The following is a 22,271-nucleotide window of genomic DNA, read 5'->3' on the forward strand; positions in this document are numbered from 1 at the left end:
AGGTGTTTGATAGTTACTTTGAAGTCTTTTTCTTTACTAGCTATATCCAGATCATTTTTGGGTAGGCTTCTAGTGACTATTTTTTTCCTTGATTATCATTATTTTTCCTGCTTTTTTATGTATTCAGAAATTTATAATTTATGTAGTTTATAGGTGCTAGATTGTAGAGGCTCTATATTATGTCATCTTCCTATAAAAAGTGTTTTTCTTTCCCTCTGGCAACCAGTTAAAAGTGAATTACCTTGATATTTCCAAAGCTTGGTTATAAGCCTCAAATGTCTATTTTAGTTTTGCCTTTTCTGCAGTAGCGTGCAATGTGCAGCTTCCAAAATCTTTGCTAAGTACCCTAGTCTCTTATTGAGTCCATAACGTTTATACCATTATATGCTCAGAGGACCTTATATGCAATTTATTGGTGATCTCCTCTCTGATAATCTGCCCTACCGAATCCCAACTGCTTTGGCAGCCTTGAACTCTTACCTCTATTTTTCTGAGCACACACACTAACACTTTCTGCAGGAATATTCTTTGCCTGCAATGCAGTTTGGAAAATGTCTAAAAGGAGAAAGCTGAGCTGAATAGGGCTCACGTAAGTGCTTCCTTTCTTTGGTTGCTCTCCAATGCCTGCATTCAAATTTTTAACATGTTTTGTCCTCTTTTTATAGTTGATTAGGGTGGGAGGTAATATATCTATAATTCTAAGACTCCATTTTCATGCTAAAATTTAAAATTTTATCAAATGCTAATTTTTTCCATCTATACATCTGATCATATGAATTTAATCTTTTATTCTATTAAAATTATGAAATGCATTGAATTATCTTTAGAAGAAAAAACAAATCTTGCATTTCTGGAATAAACTTAACTTGATTATGATGTATTATTCTTTTTATAAATAACTATTTTTTTTAGTCTATTCTCATTTATTTGATAAGAGTGAGATTGGCTTGTTAGTTCTCTTCTCAAGTTTTTATTTTAAGTTCTTGATGGCATTATGAAACCGTTAAAAGGAGATGTTTCCTCTTGTTTTATTATCTGGGAGAGTTTGTGAAAGATTGGAATTATTTTGTCTATATATTTTTGTAGAATTTACAAATGAGCCATCTGTGCCTAGAGTTTTCTTAGAAGAAAGATTTTTTAACCACTGATTCAATGTATTCAAGATATAGTGTAATTTGGTTTCCTTTTATTTTTGTTTCTGGTTTGATTCATGTGTTTTTTGATGATTTCATCCTATTCATCTAAATTTTCAAAGTTAAAAGATTAAAAAAAAGAGAGAGAATAAAAAGAAGACAGTGTGAATGGTGAGTATGAGACAATTATAAGCAACAACTGGAGTACTCAAAGGAGAGGGGAGAGAGAGGTAGGACAGAAATATTTGAAAAAAATTAATAGTTAAAATTTTCCATTTTCCAAATTTGATGAAAAAAAAAAAGCCTACAGATTCAAAAAGCCCAGCGAACCCCAGCATAAGAGTCATAAAGAAAACTACACAAGTTAAATCAAACACAAATTTCACAGAACCGTTGACAGAGAGGAAATATTAAAAGCATGCAGAGAAAATAGACACATTGCATGCCAAAAAAAACAAAGATAAAGCTTACTCCTCAGAAACAATGCAAGTGAGAAAACAGTGGAGCAACATTTTTGAAGTGTGGAGAGAAAAAAAGAAAATCAAGAATTTTATTCCTAGTGAAAATATCTTTCAAAATGAAAGAATTTTTCAAACATCAAAAACTGATAGAATTTTTCACCAGTAGACTAGCATTCCAAGAAATATTAAAGGAAGTCCATCAGATAAAGGAAAATGTTATCACATGCAAATATGGGTCTTCACAAGGAATGAAGAGTGCCAGGAAAGTGAACTACATAGATTAATATGTAAGATTTTTTCTTATTACTTAAATCTCTCTAAAATTTAGTTCCTGTTGAAGCAAAAATAATACCTACGTGTCAGTCCCCTCAGTGATTGCCTCCGTTGCAGAAAGCCACCTTGCCGGATCACACTCTTCTGGGGGAGGTCCACATCCAATGACTGATCAGAGCAGGGGTATGAAGTCCTGGCCATTTTAGCCCAACATGAGATAAAACTGATGGGCCATTTCACACTTCCTTATGGGGCCTGCTAAGGCTGTTGAGTCTGCATCATGATTTCTTACTCTGCCTAGTCATGCTTCCAATATATCCTTCCCAATGGTGTTGATCTCATGGGAACTCCCTATTTAAACATCCTGAACACTCAACTCTGCTTCAGTCTGTTTCCTGGAGAACCCAAAAGGCTTCAATATAAATATTTTTTCTCCTTTTTTTGTTGTTCTCTAATTCTTTTTCACCTGTATCTATTGTGCTGTTAGCCCCATTCAATGAATTTTGTTCTTGCTTTCTGTTATTATGTATCTAGAATTTCCATTTGAATGTTCAGTATAGTTTGCAATTCTATGCCAAATTTTTCAAATTGGCCTTCTTTTAATTCATTTAGTGCATTGATCTCAGGTACTTTCAATTTTCTGTGCTTCTGTTTATATTTTCTGATTTTTCTTTTGATTTTTAGATATAACTTGAATTACCCTGGGAGGGATTACTTTTGATTGTGTACTAGATTTTTTATTTGAAAGCTGTGGAGGCTGTTTAAAGATCTAGTTGGTGTTTACTTTTGCTTCTGGCTTTCAGCTAGGCCAGGGGAAGGAGGAAATTCAGATCTCCTTAATCTAATCTCAGTTAGGGAGGATTTGAACTGAGCTTCAGGCTCTCGGGCTCCTCATAATATGTAGGCGTTTGGGGTTACAACCAATTACCTGAGGATGTTTATCAGGACCTCCCTTTAGTGGACCCTGATTTCAAATTTTTGCCTCCTGAGCTCCTGGGAATCTTGGAAGCACTTGTTAACTTTTAGCCTCTCCAAAGGAAGTTTTTGGAATCATCAAATGGGCATTGAGGGGAAAATCAGCACCTCTGTGAGTCTCATCTCTCTGAGGTTCCCTCTTTCTTCTGTCTTGTCACAGCAGATCCTCACTACTTTGAAGCACCTTGATGCTTTCATATAGATTTTTACCTTGTGCAGGTTTTCCAGCTCTTCTCAGCAAGACGGTTGATTTGAAACAAGCAATTCTACCATAGCTGGAAGCAGAACCCTTGGACCAGGTATTTTAGGTAGGAGAAGAAGAATGGCGTATGACTCTATGAAAATGCCAGACAGAAATATTCACAGCTCAGAGTAATTATAAAATACGACTGCAGTTGAGCATGAGCACATATTTAGACCAGAACCAAACAAGGCTCTAGGCTCCAGACTAAGAGCCAGCAAGTCTGGGAGTATAAAAATGCAATTTGGATTCAGGCTGACTCTTGAGAAATAGTCTGAAGAATCTGAGTGACTGCCTGCATGGGTACAGGATGCTGAACGTGAGACAATATACCCAAAGGTAGTGACAGTTTCTCTTGGCATTTTTGAAAAGGGCCTATTATGTCTGACTTCTCTCTTCACCTTAAAGGTAATCATTCCAGTTAATATATTACACCAAAATAGCCATAACTCTCATAGATCAAAAGTGATTTTTTTACTTTTTATTTTGAAATACATTCAAGCTTACAGGATAGTTACAAAAATAGCACAAAATGCTTATGGAGAATTCCAACATGTCCCTAAACACCCAAATATGCAAATCTTCCCATTTTAACATTTTGCCACAATTGCCCTTTCTGTCTATCTATCTGTCTGTCTATCTATCTATCTATCTATTCATTTTCTGAACACTTGAATATAGGTTGTATATGTCATGCTCTTTGAAAACTTAATACAGCCATAATGAAGAAGAATAATATTCATTTATGTAATCACCTTAAGTGCTTTTATCAAGTTCAGGGAATTTCTTATGCCTCAATAACATCCTTTTGATCCTTTTCTCCTCCCTTTTTTAGATCCCATCCAGGATTTTCTATCACATTTAATTGTCATTGTCTCTTTGGTTGCTCTTTCTTCTCCTTCTTCTCCTTCTTATTCTTCTTCTTCAATTGTAGGGATATATACAACCAAAAATTTCCTGTCTCAACCACTCCCAAGCATACCATTGAATAGGATTAATCAGTTTCACAATATTGCAGTACCCTCACCAACTTCCGTTACTAAAACTTTCCCCCCAAAAAACCCTAGACCCATTATGTATTAACTCCCCATTTCCCTGGCCCCTGCCCTTGGAAACCTGTCCCTGCCCTTGGTCATGTGCATATGGCCATATGAATTCTCCCTTCACACAGTTCCAAATTTCCCATCTTTCTAAATAAACAGTGTCCTCATGGCCCTGGGCTGAACTGTTTGTCTTACAGTGAGCAATCTGTTGCCCTAGGCAGAATGACTTGGCATCCTGTAGGAGAGTTCTGTGAGCTGTCTTCTACTTGCAAGGCAAGTTCTGCAAGGCAAAATCCCTCAGGCCACCACCAGAGAGATTGGGCCAGACATGTGCTCCCAGTATATGCACAAGGGCTATTCTTCTCCCTCCGTATTTGGGACAAGATCTGCACTGGGAGCACAGGCCAAGTGATGCAAAGCAATATAGTATTTCTGTTGAGTATTGTACTGTGTATCTTAAATCATAAACTGATGATCTTAAATGACCTCATACATTAAAGCACATTATTGACAAGACAGTGTAGAACAGGAATCATAATGCAAGGTCTCTAATCTCAAACATTCAACATACCTATTGAGTAAACATGGGCAAGTTAAGTAATCATTCTGATCTCAGTAGGCTTGTTAGTAAAGAGGGGATAAACTTACTTACTTGCCTTTGTTAGAAGGCTGTGAGAATCACATCAAATTAGAAGATAAACTGAAATTATCTTTTTATTAGTGTTTTAAACCAATTTCTGAATTCAAGTAGACAGGTCTAATGGGGCAATTAGAGGTATGTGGATCCTTGTGAAATGGTGTGATTTCTGTTTCAGGGTTATAAAAGTATGACTATATAACTATGTTATATAAATATGTAACAATATACAGAAACAAATATCACATGTGAAAATGTGTATATAACCACATAAAGAGCAGCACACATTGAATTCTTTCAAACTTGCAGTGAAAAATTTCCCTCCACCTATTTATTTCTATCAGTCATCTGTCTTTAATCTTTTTACTGTCAAAGAAATTTGTTTCTCTGGGTGAAATTTTGATGGTTTGGAAACTGTAAAAAGGATGTCATTATAATTGCTGTAAGATAATATTTTTTTTCTTCCTCTTCCCTTTCTTTTTTTGTCCCCCTGTCTTTGAGTAAACTGTAGTAAACCACATAGCATATGGATTGGTGGTAGTTGTACCATCATACCACCGTATTTCAGGAAGGTGCATAACATAATTCAAAGAAAAAATTTTGGTCTTCACACAAATAAACTTAGAGGATTTGGAGATATAAAGATAAAATTTCCATGAAATCAAATGTGAGTCTCTACAGAACTACTCAAAAAATAAAATATGTCAAGTCTTTCCTTTCTTACAGTGTTTCTAAATCCTGAAACTAAAGATAAATGTGACATAAGGAGCTGAAATAATATTATACACATTTGATAATAATTTAGCTTAATAATCAAAGAAAGGGTATTTACATGTATGCAAACACTGATAAATGCATTGAAACAAATATAAATACAACTATATCTGTTTTCAAAACAAATATTAGGCTACATATTTTTTAAATGCTGAGATGTCATTTCAGGCCACTACATGAATATATTTGTGGTCAAAGCTAGAAGCCATGAAAGAAAGCAAAAATTGAAAATTTTAATTTTCTCAGTAATCTAGAACATGGGTTGGCCAACTACAGCCCACAGGCTGGCAGACTGATTTTGGAAGCAAATTGTTATTGGAACACAGCCAGGCCTATTTTTTGTGGCTCTTTTCACACTAGAAGGACAGAAATGAGTAATTGCAACAGAGGTGTTCTATCCAACAAGCCTAACATATTTACTCTTTGACTGCTCAAGAAAAATTTACCAACTCCTCATCTAGAAGATGGTACATTTGATTTTAGTGATTGTACACACCCATATACACAAACACACTCACCAGTAAGAACATTCCAAATAGAAGATAACGCAATTATTTTGAATAAAACATATTTTGTACCATCAGGTCAAGCTTAAAAATTCAGAGCAAAGGAGATTAGAAGGGTCAGACACATCTGAGGAAAAAGAATTAAATTTGGTTGGCTTTTTGGAACCCAGAGATTACCATGGTGGTGAATCTATGTGAATAAAGAATGAGCTCATTGGTAAAATAAAAAAAGTTATTTGTGAAAAAGAATTTAATTATTTTCATAATATCTATAAATGGCTCCAACTTACATTCTTATGAATGAAATACAGGAAGAAGAAGTACAACTGAGAGAAAACACAGCCATAAATGATACAAAAATTCAAGACACAAGTTTTCAAATGGAGAAATGTGCAGTGTAACATTTGACAAAAATAGAATTCATTATTAAAGAAAAAAGAAGCCAATAGAAAGTTTCAAAAAGCATGAGGATAATCTTGAAATTCCTTTCACCTGGCACTGAGCATGATACCAAGGCTAGCTAGGGAATGCTATAATGAAAACCATTTTCAAGTAATGCTATTGCAGTAAGGCAGAAATAGTTTATTATTTATTCCCAGTGATTCACCTAGATAGCATTTCCTGCAGAGAAACTATTGGGGCTAATTGGAAGTAATCAGATTGAGATTGGAAGTCATGTCTTTACTCACTGAAAAAAGTTACTGAGGTAACAAAGGTAGATTCCTTAGAAATTATCCTTTCCAGTTCCATGTCCATGAAGCTAAAGGTATAAATGTAGAAACATTTTTAACAGATTTAAGGTTATGTTTTCTTTAATTGAAGAATTAAAACCATTTAAAAATTCACGGAAAATGAACTCACTCACTATACACGTGCTAAACCGTTAAAACATAGTTGTCTTGTTATCTAACCCATGGGATCCACTCATCAATTCAACAAATGTTTAGTGAATATTGTTGATCAAAATAGTAATCTTCTTTGTTTTTACAAAGTTTATAGTTAACAGATAGAGAGCCATATTTAAAATAATCATACACATATAATATTGATATGTGCTATAACATTAAAATTGAAGGGTCTGATAAGAGATTATATCAGTAGAATCTGACAAATGAAAATTTCAGATAATTATTTATCAAGGAAATTATATTTGAAACTGAGCTCTGACCAAAGTAAACAAGGATAGACACCTGATATGATTGTTTTTCATTGCATCTTAGAAGATGCAATATATACTTATATATACTTATACGATATACTAGAAGTTTTAAATTAGGACCCAGTGATTATAGTATATGACCAAGAGTTTATTATTGACTTTGAAGCTAATGTTGACTGGACAATATTATATCAATGTCTTGGCAATATTATATCAGTGTCTTGGTTGAAAATGTGGGAGCAGGCTGAGAAAAATGTGTAAATGGTTAAAGCCATGGGAAATAGATAGCAAATACATTGGAGAGTAAAATCATAAAACACTTTTTAGCCAGTATAAAATTTTAACAGGGCAAAAAGCAATGTTTTCACATAGGTTCAAAATTACAAGTTCACAGTGAAAAACAAGGGATTTAGAAACCCTGTGAATGGGGAAAAAAGAGAAATGCATTAAAAAATTACAAGAACACAAACGTAACATGTCTAGATAAAGATATCCCATATTTTCTAATGAGATAACTCAATATGCTAACTGTGTCAGTATATTTAAGATGAATTTACAGATTGAATGAAATCATTTTCTAAATTAAACATGATTATTAGGGAATATGACAGGTGATTCAAAGTTATATAGGTAAAATATTGCTTTGTTGCCATGTTTCCTTATCTCATTAACCTGAAACAGCTTCATGACCTTGACATTTTTGAAGAGCACAAGCCATTTAATTTGTAGAATGTCCCATAATGTGCTTTAGTTTGATGGTTTCTCATGATTATATTCCAATTTTGCATTTTTCAGTAGGATTACCACAGATACACTGTTCTGTCTTAGTGCATCATTTCAGGAGGCACACAAAAAGTTATGACTGAAACTAAAAATGAAAATAAAAGGCAATAGACACAGACCACATATGATTCAGGTATTGGAATTATCAAAAAAGGGTTTTGAAACAACCATGATTAATTTGTTATTAAAGTTAAATATGAAAGAAATTGAAGAGATGGAGAATTTCAGCAGATAGAATTTAATAAATCAGTTGAAAATACCATATGACTTTGTGATTTGGGTAAAATACACATTTCCTGTTCATATTCCTTAGTGGGGAGGGGAGAGGTTCTTCACCATTCTGTGTTGTCTGCATCCTTTTTTTAGGCAGATGAAAAACAGAGAAGGAAATGTTCCAAACCAAGGGAACAGATTAGCCAGATGATTTGGGGTAAAATAAAACACTTGCAGTCATTCAAAGAAGTTTATTACAAATGGAGCATGCAGTGCCTGAGGGAGAGGAACAAGAGGGGGACCGAAAATAAAGACCAGGTGTAAAAACAGCTGTATTGGAAGCCAAGTTTAAGTATTTTGATTTTACCTAAAGACTCTTGGAAGCCAAGGAAAAGTTTTAAATTGGGAATCCTAGTCAAATTCTTTTTGAATCTGACTTTTTGAACCTTCTCCTTTTTGAAGGTTCTCTGTGGCTTAATAGATGAGAGGAGAATAATACTAGAGGTGAGGAGTGATAGTGGTTTTGACTGGGGTGTACTGGTAGGACTAAGACAGTGATTGATTGGAAGAGGAGGTTGAGGGAAGAGGGATCAAGAATCACTCTTAAGTTTCTAATCTGGGTAGTTGATAGTGAACAGTCACTCACACAGGGAACACTAGAATAGAGGATGGTTTGGGGAAGCAAAAAGAAGTTTAATTTCGAATATATTGAAATTAAGATTCCTGGAAGTGTTTGTCACAATAGAGTAGTCCATGCTTAAGAAATAAGCAAAGCCTGAAGTCTCAGTATCTTAACCCATAATTGTTGCCAAAAACTGTGAGATCTAAGATTTTACTCTACTCATAAACATGAAAGTTAGGTTACCACAGGTACACAGATGGACACAAGATTCTTGGGTCAGAGACAAAGGATATTATTACTCAAGGGACAGTGGGCAGCATGAACTTCATGTTCACCTGGTTTCTCCTTGCTGTATTAGCCTCACGGGGGCAATGTGGAGCAGTCCACCAGGATGCACTGCACACAAAGGTTCAAGTCACAATTGAGGAACTTGGGTATAGGGAAACTCCTTTACTTGAAAGCAGGCCTCTATCAAACCCACCCAATCCTTTCCCTAGAGGCAGATGTTATCTTTATTACATTGGTCTGGAAACAAATTTGCCCCCTGCACCTGGGGGAGATACTATCTCCTTCTTCCAAGGCTGTTTGCTAATAAACACCCTTGAAAAGAGAGACCAATGCTATCACAAGACAGGTATAAACAGCTGGGAACTTTTCCCCAATAAACACTTTGTTTTCCCTTCACACAAAGATAATTCATTTTTACATCATCTCTTCAGAGCAGGTCTCTTCCATGTGGTGAATAAGATATTCATGTTACTCTCTTCTTGTTACCAGGACATCTTTTAATACACAGCTTCAAGGGAAAGCAGCAGGGAAAGCTTGAACTGGGAAGTAGAGGCTTTTCACTCCTTTAGTTTTTTTTCTATTTAATTAATATATTTTAAATTGTGATAAAATATACATAACATAGAAATCATTTTAACCATTTTGACATTAAGTACAAATGTTGACAGGACTGTAACTTTCACTACTATTTATTTCCAGAGTATTTCATCATCCCAAACCAAAGCTCATATTCATTTAATAATAACTCCCCATTACCTCTTCCCTCACTTCCGGTAACAACTATTCTGCTTTCTGTGTCTATGAATTTGCTCGTTTAAATATTTCATGTAAGAGAAATTATACAATATTTGCCCTTTTGTGTCTGGCTTATTTAACTTAACACGATGTCTTCAAAGTTCATCCATGTTGTAGTATTTACCAACACTTCCTTTCTTTTATATATGAATAGTGTTCCATTGTATGGATACCCCACATTTTATTTATATATTCATCTGTTGATGGGCACTTAGGCTGCTTCCACATTTGGGTATTATGAATGTCACAATAAACATTGATGTACAAATATCTATTGAGCCTCTGCTTTCAATTCTTTAGGGTATATACCCAGGAGTGGCATTTCTGGATCATGTGGTTATTCCACATTTAACTTTCTGAGGAACCACTGAAGGGTTTTCTACAGTGGCTGCACCATTTTACATTCCCACCAACAATGAACAAATGGCCCTATTTCTCTGCATTCTCACCAACACTTGTTATTTTCAGATGTTTTAGTAATAGCCATCCTAGTGTGAAGTGGCATCACATTGCAGTTTCAATTTGCATTTCTTTAGTGGCTATTGATAATGAGCATCTTCTCATACACTTATTGGCTATTTGGATATTTCCTTGGGAAAAATGTTTATTTAAATTCTTGGCCCATATTTTGATTGGGTTTTTGTCTCTTTGTTATTGAGTTGTCAGAGTGCTTTATTAAACCCCTATAGATACATGGTTTATAAATATTTTCTCCCATTCTCTTGGTTGTCTTTTTACTTTATTGATAATGTTGTTTGATGAGCAAAAGTTTTCAATTTTGATGAAGTCCATTTTGCTATTTTTTTCCTCTTGTTACATGTGTTTTGGTGTAAAATCTAAAAATCCATTGCCTAATACAAAGACCTGAAGATATTTCCCTGTTTTGTTGTAAGAGTTTCACAGAATTAGCTCTTATATTTAGGTCATTGATCCATTTGAATTATTTTTTTGTATATGGCGAGAGGTAGAGGTCTTCATTCATTCTTTTGCATGTAGATCTCCAGTTGTCCCAGAACCATTTTTTGAAGAGACTATTATTTCCCTATTGAATAGCCTTGACACCCTTGTCAAAAATCAGCTGACCATACATATATGGATATATTTGAACTCTCAGTTTCATCCCGTTGGTATATAAGTCTATCCTTATGCTGATACCTCACTGTTCTGAAGTCAGGAAGAATGAGTCCTTCAACTTTGTTCTTCCTCAAGATTGTTTTGGCTGTTCAGGGCCCTTTGCAATTCCATATGATTTTGAGGATCAGCTTTTTCATTTCTGAAAAAAGAGGCTACAGGAATTTTGCTAAGGATAGCATTTGTGATGGTTGGGTTCATGAGTCAACTTGGCTAGGTGGCCTAGCTGTCTGGTCAAGCGGGCACTGACCTAACTATTGCTGTGAGGATATTTGAGGCTGGTTAATAAACCAATGGGCTGGTTTGTTCGATCATCAGTCGATTGACTGCAGCTGACTGATGACTCATCAAGGGGCTTGCCTTCCACAATGAGAGAATGCAATTGGCTGGATTTGGTCCAGGTGATCAGTTGGAGGCTTATAAGCTGGACAGTTAGAGAACCTTCCCTTCTTCTTCGGCTACTCAGTGAAGCATTTCCTGGGGAGCTCGTCGAAGTTGCCGGTTCATTTCCTGAGGAATTCGTCAAAGTTGTCGGTTTGTTTCCCGAGGAGTTCGTTGGACGTCTTCCTTGGAGTTGACAGTTTGTTGACGACTCTGCAGAATTTGGACTCGTGTGTGCCCACAGTTGCGTGAGTCACTTTTACAATTTGATAATCAGAGACATCTCTCATTGATTCTGTTACCAAGGAGAACCCTAACTCATACAGCATTGAATTTGTAGATCACTTTGAGCAGTATTGAGCAGTGATTTTTTTTTTTTTTTTTTTTTTTTTTTTTTTTTTTAGTTTTCAGTGCACAACTCTTTCATCTCCTTGGTTAAATCTATTCCTATGTCTTTTATTTTTTTAAGATACTACTGAAAATGAAATTGTTTCTTGATTTCCTTATCAGTTGTTCATTACCGGTTTCTGCTTGTTTACCTTTTATCATGCAATTTCACTGAATTTGTTTATTAGTTCTAGTAACTTTCATGTGGGTTCTTTGGGATTTTTGTATGTAGAATTATGTCATATGAGCTTGGAGATAATTTTACATCTTTCTTTCCCTTTTGGATGCCACTTATTTCTTTCTCTTGCCCGATTATGCTGGCAATGTACATACAAAATATTTTCATGGACATTTTCTACAAACAAGCATATTCACTTATGTAATCACCTTAAGGATATTTATCAAGTTCAAGAAATTTAATGCTGATAAAACTTACATTCTATATTCCAATCTGTTTTATGCCCCAATAATGTCCTTTGAGCTTTTTCACCTCCATTCTTAGATCCCATCCAGTATCATGTATTGCATTTAATTTTCATTCTCTTTTTAGTTTCTCTTTCTTTTATTTTAAAATTGTGGAAACATATAAACAACATAAATCTTCCCATCCAAACCCCTCACAAGAATACAATTCAGTGGGGTTAATCACATTCACAATGTTACAGAACCTTCAACACTATTCATTGCTATCACTTTCTCTTCATCCCCCAAAAGAAATCTTACACTGATTTTGCATTAACTTCCCATTGCCCCTGTCTCCACTCTTGGTAGGCTGTACTCTACTCTCTGTCTCTACGAGTTTGCTGATACTCTGATTTCTTTGTGGTGACCATGGAACTCAAATTTAACATCCAAAAATCTATGACAATCTTGTTTGCTTTGCTGCCAACTTAACAACTTCAAAAGCACTCATAAATCATGTTACTACACCCCTTCCTCCCCCAACCTTTACGCAGTTCTGTCACAAATTACATAGTTACACATTATGAGTCCAAAACCATTGATTTATCATTACATTTTATGCATTTGCCTTTTAGATCCTATAGGAATAAAAAGTGGAGTTACAAATAAAAAATGCAATAGTACTGGTATTTATATTTATCCATATAATTATCTTTACTGGAGATCTTTTTTCATGTGGCTACAATCAATTTTCTAGTGTCCTTTATTTTCAGCCTGTAAAACAGTCTTTAGCATCTCTTGTGTGACAGGTCTAGTGGTCATGAACTCCCTCAGCCTTTGTTTACCTATGAATGTCTTAACCCCTCCATCATTTTTGAAAGATAGTTTTGCGGGATACAGAAGTTGTGGTTGACATTTTTTTTTTGCTTTCAGCAAATTAAATTAAATATGTTTTCCTTCTTCCCACCATGTTTTACGATGAGAAACTGACTCATAATCTTACTGAGGCTTCCTTGTATGTGACACATTGTTTCTCTCCTCCGGCTTTAAGAATTCTCTTTATCTTTTGACATTTGACAGTTTGATTATAGCATAGTATGATGTAGCTCTGCATGAGTTTATCCTGTTTGTGCCTCACTGAGCAACTTGGATGTATTTATTCATGCCTTTTGTTAAATTTAGGAGGTTTTCTGCCATTATTTATTTGAGTATTCTCTATGCCCCTTCTCTCTTTCTTCTCCTTCTGGGACACCCACAATGTGTATAATGGAATCCTAGAGTGTCCCACAGGTTTCTTGGGCTCTGTTCACTTTTCTTTATCCTTTCCTCTTTATCTTTTCTTGATTTCCTTTAGTTCTTTGTCCATGTTTTCCTTTATCTTGAGCATATTTAGCACCATTTAAAAAAAAAACAAAAAACAAAAAACAAAACAAAACAAAAAACCTTTGTCTGGGATATCCTAGGACTGATCATCCTCACTGATGGCTTCTAAGGCTTTTATTCTCCTTTTCCAGGGGCGTAACGTCCTGTTTTTTGTATGTTTTATAACTTTTTGTTGAATTCTGGATATTTTGATACTTTAAAATTACGGAATTGAGAATCTAAGCAATCTATCCCTTATGCTTGAATCCACCTAGTGTTATGACAGGGATTTTCTTGAATGCCAGGATCTAACAAAGAAAAGGAGAAGGAGAAGAAGAAAGAAAGAAAAAGAAAGAAAGAAAGAAAATACCTTCCTCAGTTCTTGCAGATTGAACTCCTTTTTTGAGCTTCTGTTGAGATGTTCTATAATATTTAATAATTTTCAACTTTTAACAGTTGAAGTCCCCAACTATTATTGAAGAACTATCAATTTTCCATTAAATTCTGTCAATTTCTGCTTCAACTATTTTGGGGCTCCGTTGTGAGGTATATGCATGTTTATAACTATTGTATCTTCTTTCTGGACAGAATCTTTATCAATGTAATATTCTTTTTTGCCTCTTGTAATCTTTTATTTACTTAAAGTTTATTTTATCTGACAATATTATAGATGCTCCTGCTCTTTTTTGTTACTGCTTGCATTGGATATCTTTTTTCGTTCTTTTACCTTCAACCTCTTTGTGTTTGTGTACCTAAAGTGAGTTTCTTGTACAGCATAGAGATGGATCAAGCTTTTCATCCAACTGCCAATCTTTGCCTTTTAATAGGGGTATGCAATCTTTTGACATTTACAGTAATAACTTAGAAGGAAGGATTTACTTCTACCATATATTTGTTTTCTGTATATGTTTTTGTTTTGCATTTTTTGTTCTTCAATTATACCATTACTGCCTTTTTGTATTTTGTTGCTTGTCTGTACTATACCCTTTTGATTCTCTTCTTTCCTTTTCTCTATATTTTTAGTTATTTTCTTAGTGATTGCCTTAGTAATGGTTAGAAACATCTTAAACTAATAACAAACTTAGTTTGACTAGTGCTAACCTAGTTTTAGTATTATACAGTCTCTCTTCTATATATCTCTGTCCCTATCCCTTTATATTGTTATTTTTTTAATTTCATCTTTATATATTGTGGGCCCACTAATATAGATTTTGATTATTGCTTTGACATTTGCCTGTTGAATCATATAAGGGGAAATAAGGCATTACAAACAAAAGTACAATAATACAGGATTTTATATTTACCTATGTTGTTAGCTTTACGAATGTTTATTCTTCTTACGGCTTCAAGGAACTGTCTAGTGTCCTTTTATTTCAGCCTGAAGAACTTCCTTTAGCATTTCTTGTAGGGCAAGTCTTCTGCTAGTGAACTATTTCAGCTTTTGTTTATCTGTTTATCTCTAAATGTCTTGATTTCTGCTTCATTTTTGAAGGACAGTTTTTCTGGGTATAGACTTTTTGGTTGATGGCTGTTTTATTCTTTAAGGACTATAAATATGTTATCCAACCACTTTCTGGCCTCTATAATTTCTGATGAGAAATACACTGTTGATCTTATTGGGGTTCTCTTCTATGTGAAAAGTCATTTCTCTGTTGCTGTGTTCAAAACCATCTCTTTGTCTTTGTATTTTGACAATTTTGTTATGATGTATTTTGGGGTAGATCTCTTGGAATCTATCCTGCTCAGAGTTCTTAGAGCTTTCCAGATGTGTATGGTCATGTCTTTTATCAGATTTGGAAAGTTTTTGACCATTATATCTTCAAATAATTCTTCTTCTACTTTCTCTCTCTCCTGTCCTTCTAGGACTTCAAAAATGCATAAATTAGTATGTTTGTTAGTGTCCTGATGGGTTCTTCAAGCTCTGTTCATTTTTTCATTATTTTTTTCTTTCTGCTCCTCACACTGGATAATTTCAATCATCTTGTCTTCATGTTTGCTGACCCTTTCTTCTGCCTTTTCAAATTTGCTGTTGAATCTGTCTAAAAAGCTATTTTCCATTTCAATTAATGTATTTTGAAGCTCCAAAATTTCTGTTTGGCTCCTTTTTATAATTTCCATTTCTTTACTTTGTTTAGACAATGTTTTCATAATTTCCTTTAGGTTTTTTTTTTTTTTTTTTTTTTTTTTTTAATCTACATGGGCTCCTTTAGCTCATTGAACATCTTTAAGACAGTTGATTTAAAGTCTTTGACTAATTCTTCCAATATATGAGCTTCCTCAGGGGCAGTTTTTGGCAAATTCTTTCTCCTGTGACTGGGCCATACTTTATGTTTCTTTGTGTGTTTTGTAATTTTTTGCTGAGCGTTTGACATTCTGATTATTATCTTGTTATAACTCTGGAAATCTAGCTCTCTTACTCCTCTGGGATTACTAGGCTTTTTTTTTTTTTTTAAGTTTTTGTTGCTGTTGTTTTCAGGGCTAGAACCATCAGTTTGTGACTTTTCCAACTATATTTTACTCCCAAATGAGGACTGGAAAGAGAAAAGAGAAAAAAAATTAGATACTGCCTCTTTAAGACATATCTGCCACTTTTTTTCTTGAGGGAGGTTGAATAATGGCTGCCCTCAGAGCTGGACCCCCAGCAATCTGAAGTAGCTGATCAAAAGCTGTGGTCAGTGATTAGACCACACACCCCTTGATTTTGGAGGACTAAGTCCTTACAACCAACACTGGCACCAGCAAACTGCACTAGGAGCCTGTATTGCAGTCCCTGCTGCAATCTGACTTGCATTTTTGGGTGGTAGCTGCTGCAGAGAGAATGAAAATCACTGATATTTACCAAAATTTACCATTCCCTTCCTCTAGCTTTTCCCTGGATGCTGCATATTATTTCACTAGTTGTCAAAGTTCCAAAAGAGTTGATTCATACATTTCCTGCCAGTTCAATATTTGTTTTGGTGTAGAGTCTGATTTCTGGAGCTTCCTGCTCCCTCATCTATGCAATCCTCTTCACTCCTTTAGCTTTTAAGTAGCATATGTTAGCTCCTCTTACAGCTAATTGTCCAGAACTGGTCACATGGTCCCATTCTTATTGCATGAATGCTTTGAAAAGTAGGGGGTGCATGAAGTGTTTGGTGGTGAGTGATGTTATTTCTGCCACAATGTTCTCTGGTCATCAAAAAAGGGTTTTGCTTCTCTTTTCCATACTTAAAACATATTCAACCTATCCCTAAGAAAAATAACTAAATTCCAACCCAGTCAATGCATCTGAATCAAAGTCCAGGATCTCCAGGTAACATCATGTAGGCCTTTCAACATATCCAGATGTTTTTACTTTTAGTTTAGATAAAAGATAAAAGGTAACAATCATATGCCAACATACCAAAAATGCAATAATGGAACAGAGACAAATAAAAACAATAAATGTTCTCATGCAGGTTGGGAAGAATGTGGGAAACAGAATAGTTACTGGTCTACAGCTATTCTGTAAAGATTTGGGAAGATATTTTGAAGGCCTCCTAGCCTTTGGGGTGTTCCCTTGTTTAGGTACTTACTATGGTCCCTGGGAGAAGCTCTTTTGCCCTTTGTTCTCCATGGACTCCAAATGTACTATCTGGGTGGCTTTGCTTTTTATAATAATATTCTTGACCATAGCTAATGTGGACATTCCATGGATTTGTACAGTTTCCTGCCTGTTTTCTGATCAGGTAAGCTTGGCTATTGCAAATCTTGAAATATCAAAACTCCTGTATTTTAGGGAATGTAATTCACTCAAAAACTTAGTATATGTGTCTCATCTGTTTGCTTCCAGTCAGTGCCAAATATCGGAAACCACGAATTCTGTCTTAAATTTTTTTGCTTCTTAATTTATTTGCTTTCACATCTCAATGTCTCTTTCTCTCTTAATTTAATTGTGCCTATTAGATTCCAAAATTGTCCCAAACAAAACTTAATGAAATTACTTTTCACTGTTTGGGATCTAAAAGCAGATGTGTTTTCAAATATTGTAAGTTTCTGACTTTCTGGGCACTCTCATTTCCCTTTGATTTCTATTTACAAACTGCTCAATACTTTTGAGTTTATTTCTTACAACACTATTCCAAATGTAACAGTAATCAACTGCTCTACCAGTGACCTGTTTTCCAACCTTGTCTCTTAGAAACACAAGTTCTGTAGGAACAATATCTTCCTACCAAGTTATCACAGGCTATACATTTATAAAACATTTTGCCACTGATTGCTAGCCTTTAGTGTCAATTGGCTTCCTTCCTGGGGCCCAACTACTAAGCCAACTGAACATATCTTAGGTTCTCAGATTTTAGATATAGATTTTGGAGTCATCAATACATAGATAAATTTGAAGCCATGGAATAAAGATTGCTCAAACTGTCATATACAAGGAGAAGAGCAGAGAAGATGTTAAGACTAAACCCAAGGAACATAAAAATTGAATGTGAAGAAGAGGAAGAGTGGATAAGGGAAGGAGAAAACAGATTTATAGATAAAATAGTGCCACCAAAACCAAAGGAAAAAACTTTCTAAGGAGTGTATTTCTAGCCATGAGGTATGCTGTCATTTAAAAAGCAAGCTACACACAGTAAAGCAGAATATATTAAAATGGAGTTTAGATTCTTGCCCTTTGCCTATTAACTAATTAATAAATATCTGAATAGACATGCATTAACATTTTATATTATATTCCATCTGTGATGGTTACATTCATGCATCAACTTGGCTAGATTATTATTCCCAGTTGTTTGGTCAAGCAAGACCTGGCCTGATTGTTACAGTGAGGATATTTCATAGAATTAAATAATTAATAAGTTGTTTGCATATATGACTTATAACATCTACAATCAACTGAGGAGATTGCTATGAGAGAAGTCTCATCCAATCAGTTGAAGGCTTTAAGAGGAGAAGTGATGATTTCAGTGTGTTAAAAGAGAGAATTTCCATCTCTAATTCAGCCAGTCAGCTTCCTGGGAAATTCATCAAAAAACTTCCTCAGAGTTCCAACCTGTGGCCTGTTCTATAGAACTTGGGCTTGTGTATCACCCCAGTCACATCATATTTACAGATACCTCCTGTCAGTTTTGTTTTCTTGAAGAATTCTGACTAATGCACCATCCTTGATCAGAAATCAGTTTCTGTACTAAAATGACATTAATTCTTGCCATCCTGCTCTTCCCATAAGGAATACAAAGAAAACCAAAACTTTCTTCCACCACAACTTGAGTAGACCACAGATACATGGTAAAGCTTCCTATCTACATGAATTAATTTATCAGTGAATCTGAGTCAGGTTTTTTTTCAACATCTGAAAAAAAGGTACCATCCTGCTCTAAAACAGTAAACAAGCAATGTTAGATGTCCCCTCTGTACAACTGCACAACCTAATTAAAGTAATAGATAAATTTTCCCCTCTATTTTGTGAGTTTTGGAGGGCAAAAGATAATTCTTGTTTTTCTCTTTTCTCTTTTCACTACTGTTACCATGTCAGGCATCCTCCAATAGTAACACATCAGGGCTAGGAACTGAGGAGAAACGTCAATAATTACTTTATGGTAACTACTAGATCATTTAACTAACAGAGATTAGAGAAAGGTTTTTGAAGCCCATACAAAAGAATAATTGAAAATATAGATGCTTTGATTGTTTGATTCATATGCTTCACTGGTTCATGATGTAAAGTTTTAAGTAGGAAGAAGAGATCATAATTTCCCTTCTCACCCTACAATAAGAGATATAAAAAAAGGCCAAAAAGTTGGACTTCAAGGTATAAAGTTAAATTCTGAAATGATTTGAGAGGGCTAGCACACTGGAAAAGAAAATGGTGTGCAATTCCCTTAGGTAGTGCTAAACTCTTAGGAGACATCCCACAGTGACAGGTGATTTATCCTGATGTGAAAGACCATGAGATTTCCTGGACAATGAATAGTTTCTGGTAAGGCCCAGTGATTTTGAAAACAAAATGAGATTGTGCCAATTCAATATCTTTAGATCAATTCCCTTAGCAGCTTGCCCCAAATTTCTTGTGAAACGACTGCATGAAGAGTGACTACTTCCTGCCTCCCTGATCTGGCTGCAGGAGTACTAAAGTAGCAAGGACTATCAGACTGTGGAGATGATGGAAAGAAGCATGAGCTTGATGAGCAGCTGCTGATGGAAGCTACTACTTAAAGGAATGAAATGAACTAGACCTTAAGATAAATGTCACTAGCTGATGCTGACAGCATCTCATAAAACTGGGACCCACTAAACCGGAGGGTTCTTGTGGAGTTTGGTTTCTCAGTGCCATCATGATTCCAGGAGCTAGTCAAAGTATTTCAATGTTTCCCAGGCCTGATTACCTCACAGAGCCTATCTTGCAAGATTGTAATCATATCTGCTTACTTAAGCAGGATGAGCCAACTTAGTCTTCTTTTAAATTCACTTTATTTCAAATGCTTAAATTGCTAATGCACCCAAGCCTAGAGCAAACAAGTATGATGAATTTTTAAATTATTTTGTTTTCAATGTTATCCAAAATTTAAACAACAAACAAATAAAAAGAATATTCTTAACCTTACCAGTCTCAATCCATAAATTATCTCACAAACATGTAAATATGTGATCAACTCATTTTACACTAAAACTTAAAATGCTATAGCAGTAAAATTACTGTTGTTGTTGCTGTTTTCTGTTGTTGTGTTGGTATTTCTCTTTATTTTTTAATTTTACTTTTAGTATCTTTATTGAACTAATTTTGTAAAGCATGTATTCCTCGTCAGATGTAGCCACTGAAGTTTCTGTTCAACTTGCTTAGCGGTCAGCTAAGGATTGAACAGAGATTTCCTTTGCCATCTTGAACAAATAAATGTCCTATCTTCTGCTCTATCCTATGGTGAAGTACTGAGTGTGATTGTGAGTGTGTGTGGGGGGGCATGCCTTCAATGCTCTAGCAGTTAACAATTTTGCCTTAGCCTCATTTTTTGCTTGTATGGAGCTTCAAAGTCAGCCAGAGGTGAGAAATTTGGTCTTTCTCAGAATTTTCCTCATCATGAGCTCAGTCCTGCATATGTGCATGGCCTTCAACATCACCAAAAATATGTCAGAACTTTTCAAAGCTCCATATGGACATTGCATTCCCCAGATTTTCCTTTTTTATTTTTTTGGTAAGCTCCCTTTTCGCCCTGACCAGTGTTGCAGACTCACACAGTTTCAATATCAAACAATTGCCACTGACTTTTTTTATAAAAGCCCTAGGTAATAAGGCTCTTCTCACTAAGTGAAATCTAATTCAGGTAAAATAAAGGAAAGTCTTACAATTGAGACTTTTCCAGGCAGCTTCTAGACAGGTTAAACAGTGACAGTGTTCTGTGGATGCAGCTTTTTGGTTGGTTCCACATCAGCTCTGTCCCAAGTGGCTGCTGGGTGGCTAGTTTTCAAAGCTTCTGGTTTCAGGGCTACCAAAGAGTTGGGAAGAGAGGAATAGGGAAAGTTAAAATCCATAAATTTTGTATTTCGTCTCAAGATTCAGCCATTTCCTCTTATAAGGGCTCCTTGGATTGCTGCAAGCTATTGGTTAACTTCCAGAGTCTGAGAAGGTTGATTTTGACACTTCCTGCCCATGTTCTCACTGCTTTTATGTAGACGTACCACTTCAGAGGTTCTTATCTATCCAGTCCAGAAATCCTTCTTCAGTAAGAGTTATTGGAAAAGCAAAGCTAATATCCTCTAAAATTATGCTTGACAGTATAGCTTGTTATTTAAAGCTTTATATAAATTGGAGGGTTGATAGAGAATTTGATAACGATGCATCAAAAGCAACTAAAATATTATGTGCATGGGATTAAAGATAATGGGAGACAACCCTGTCCTGGTTGTCTGAAAATCTTCGTACTGAATAGGTGATCATTGGCTCCTCTGTTTCCAATGAAAAAGAATGAGGTTGAAAAGGAGACTAACAAGAAAAGAAATTCCTTACCTTGAATGGCAGTCATGGCTGCCTTCTGTGTAGGCTGTCAGCAACAGATATTAACCCTAGACCATGGTGGAGTGAGAAAAAAGAAAATCCCTGTTGTCCTCTTCCTGTTTCTGCCCTCTAACACTGAAAGACATAATCTTGGAGGAAAATGACAAGGAAGAGATATCCTAGTGCCAGAAACATCCTCTTTCTTATTTTCACACACACACACACACACACACACACACACACACACACTTTGATTGGTTATAGATACAGTTCCAGGTTTCCTTGGAAGAGGATATGTGACACTCCTTCAGAAAAATGAGAACAGAACTTTAAAACATTCTGGTTTCTATTTTAATATCTGTACTGCAATGTGAAGAAAAATGTGAAGAAATGCATTAAGAAAAACAATGAGAACACAAAAACCAATATGTCTATTTAGGTATCCGAAATTTTTTCAATGAGATTACTCAATATGCTAACTTTCTCAAAATATTTTAAGATGGATTTATAAATTGAATCAAATCATTATCTAAATTTAACATGAGCTATTAGGGAATGTGACAGGATGATTCAAGTTTATATAAGTAAAATATCATTTGGTTGCCCTGTTTCTTTATCTCATTAATCTGAAACAGTTTCATGAACTCAACATATTTGAAGAGTAGAAGCTATTTAATTGGTAGAATTTCCCACAATGTGCTTTGATATACAATTGTGCATTTTTAGCAGGATTACCACAGAATTGATTCTC

Source organism: Choloepus didactylus, chromosome 9 (assembly GCF_015220235.1).
Source record: "Choloepus didactylus isolate mChoDid1 chromosome 9, mChoDid1.pri, whole genome shotgun sequence".
NCBI lineage: Eukaryota > Metazoa > Chordata > Mammalia > Pilosa > Megalonychidae > Choloepus > Choloepus didactylus.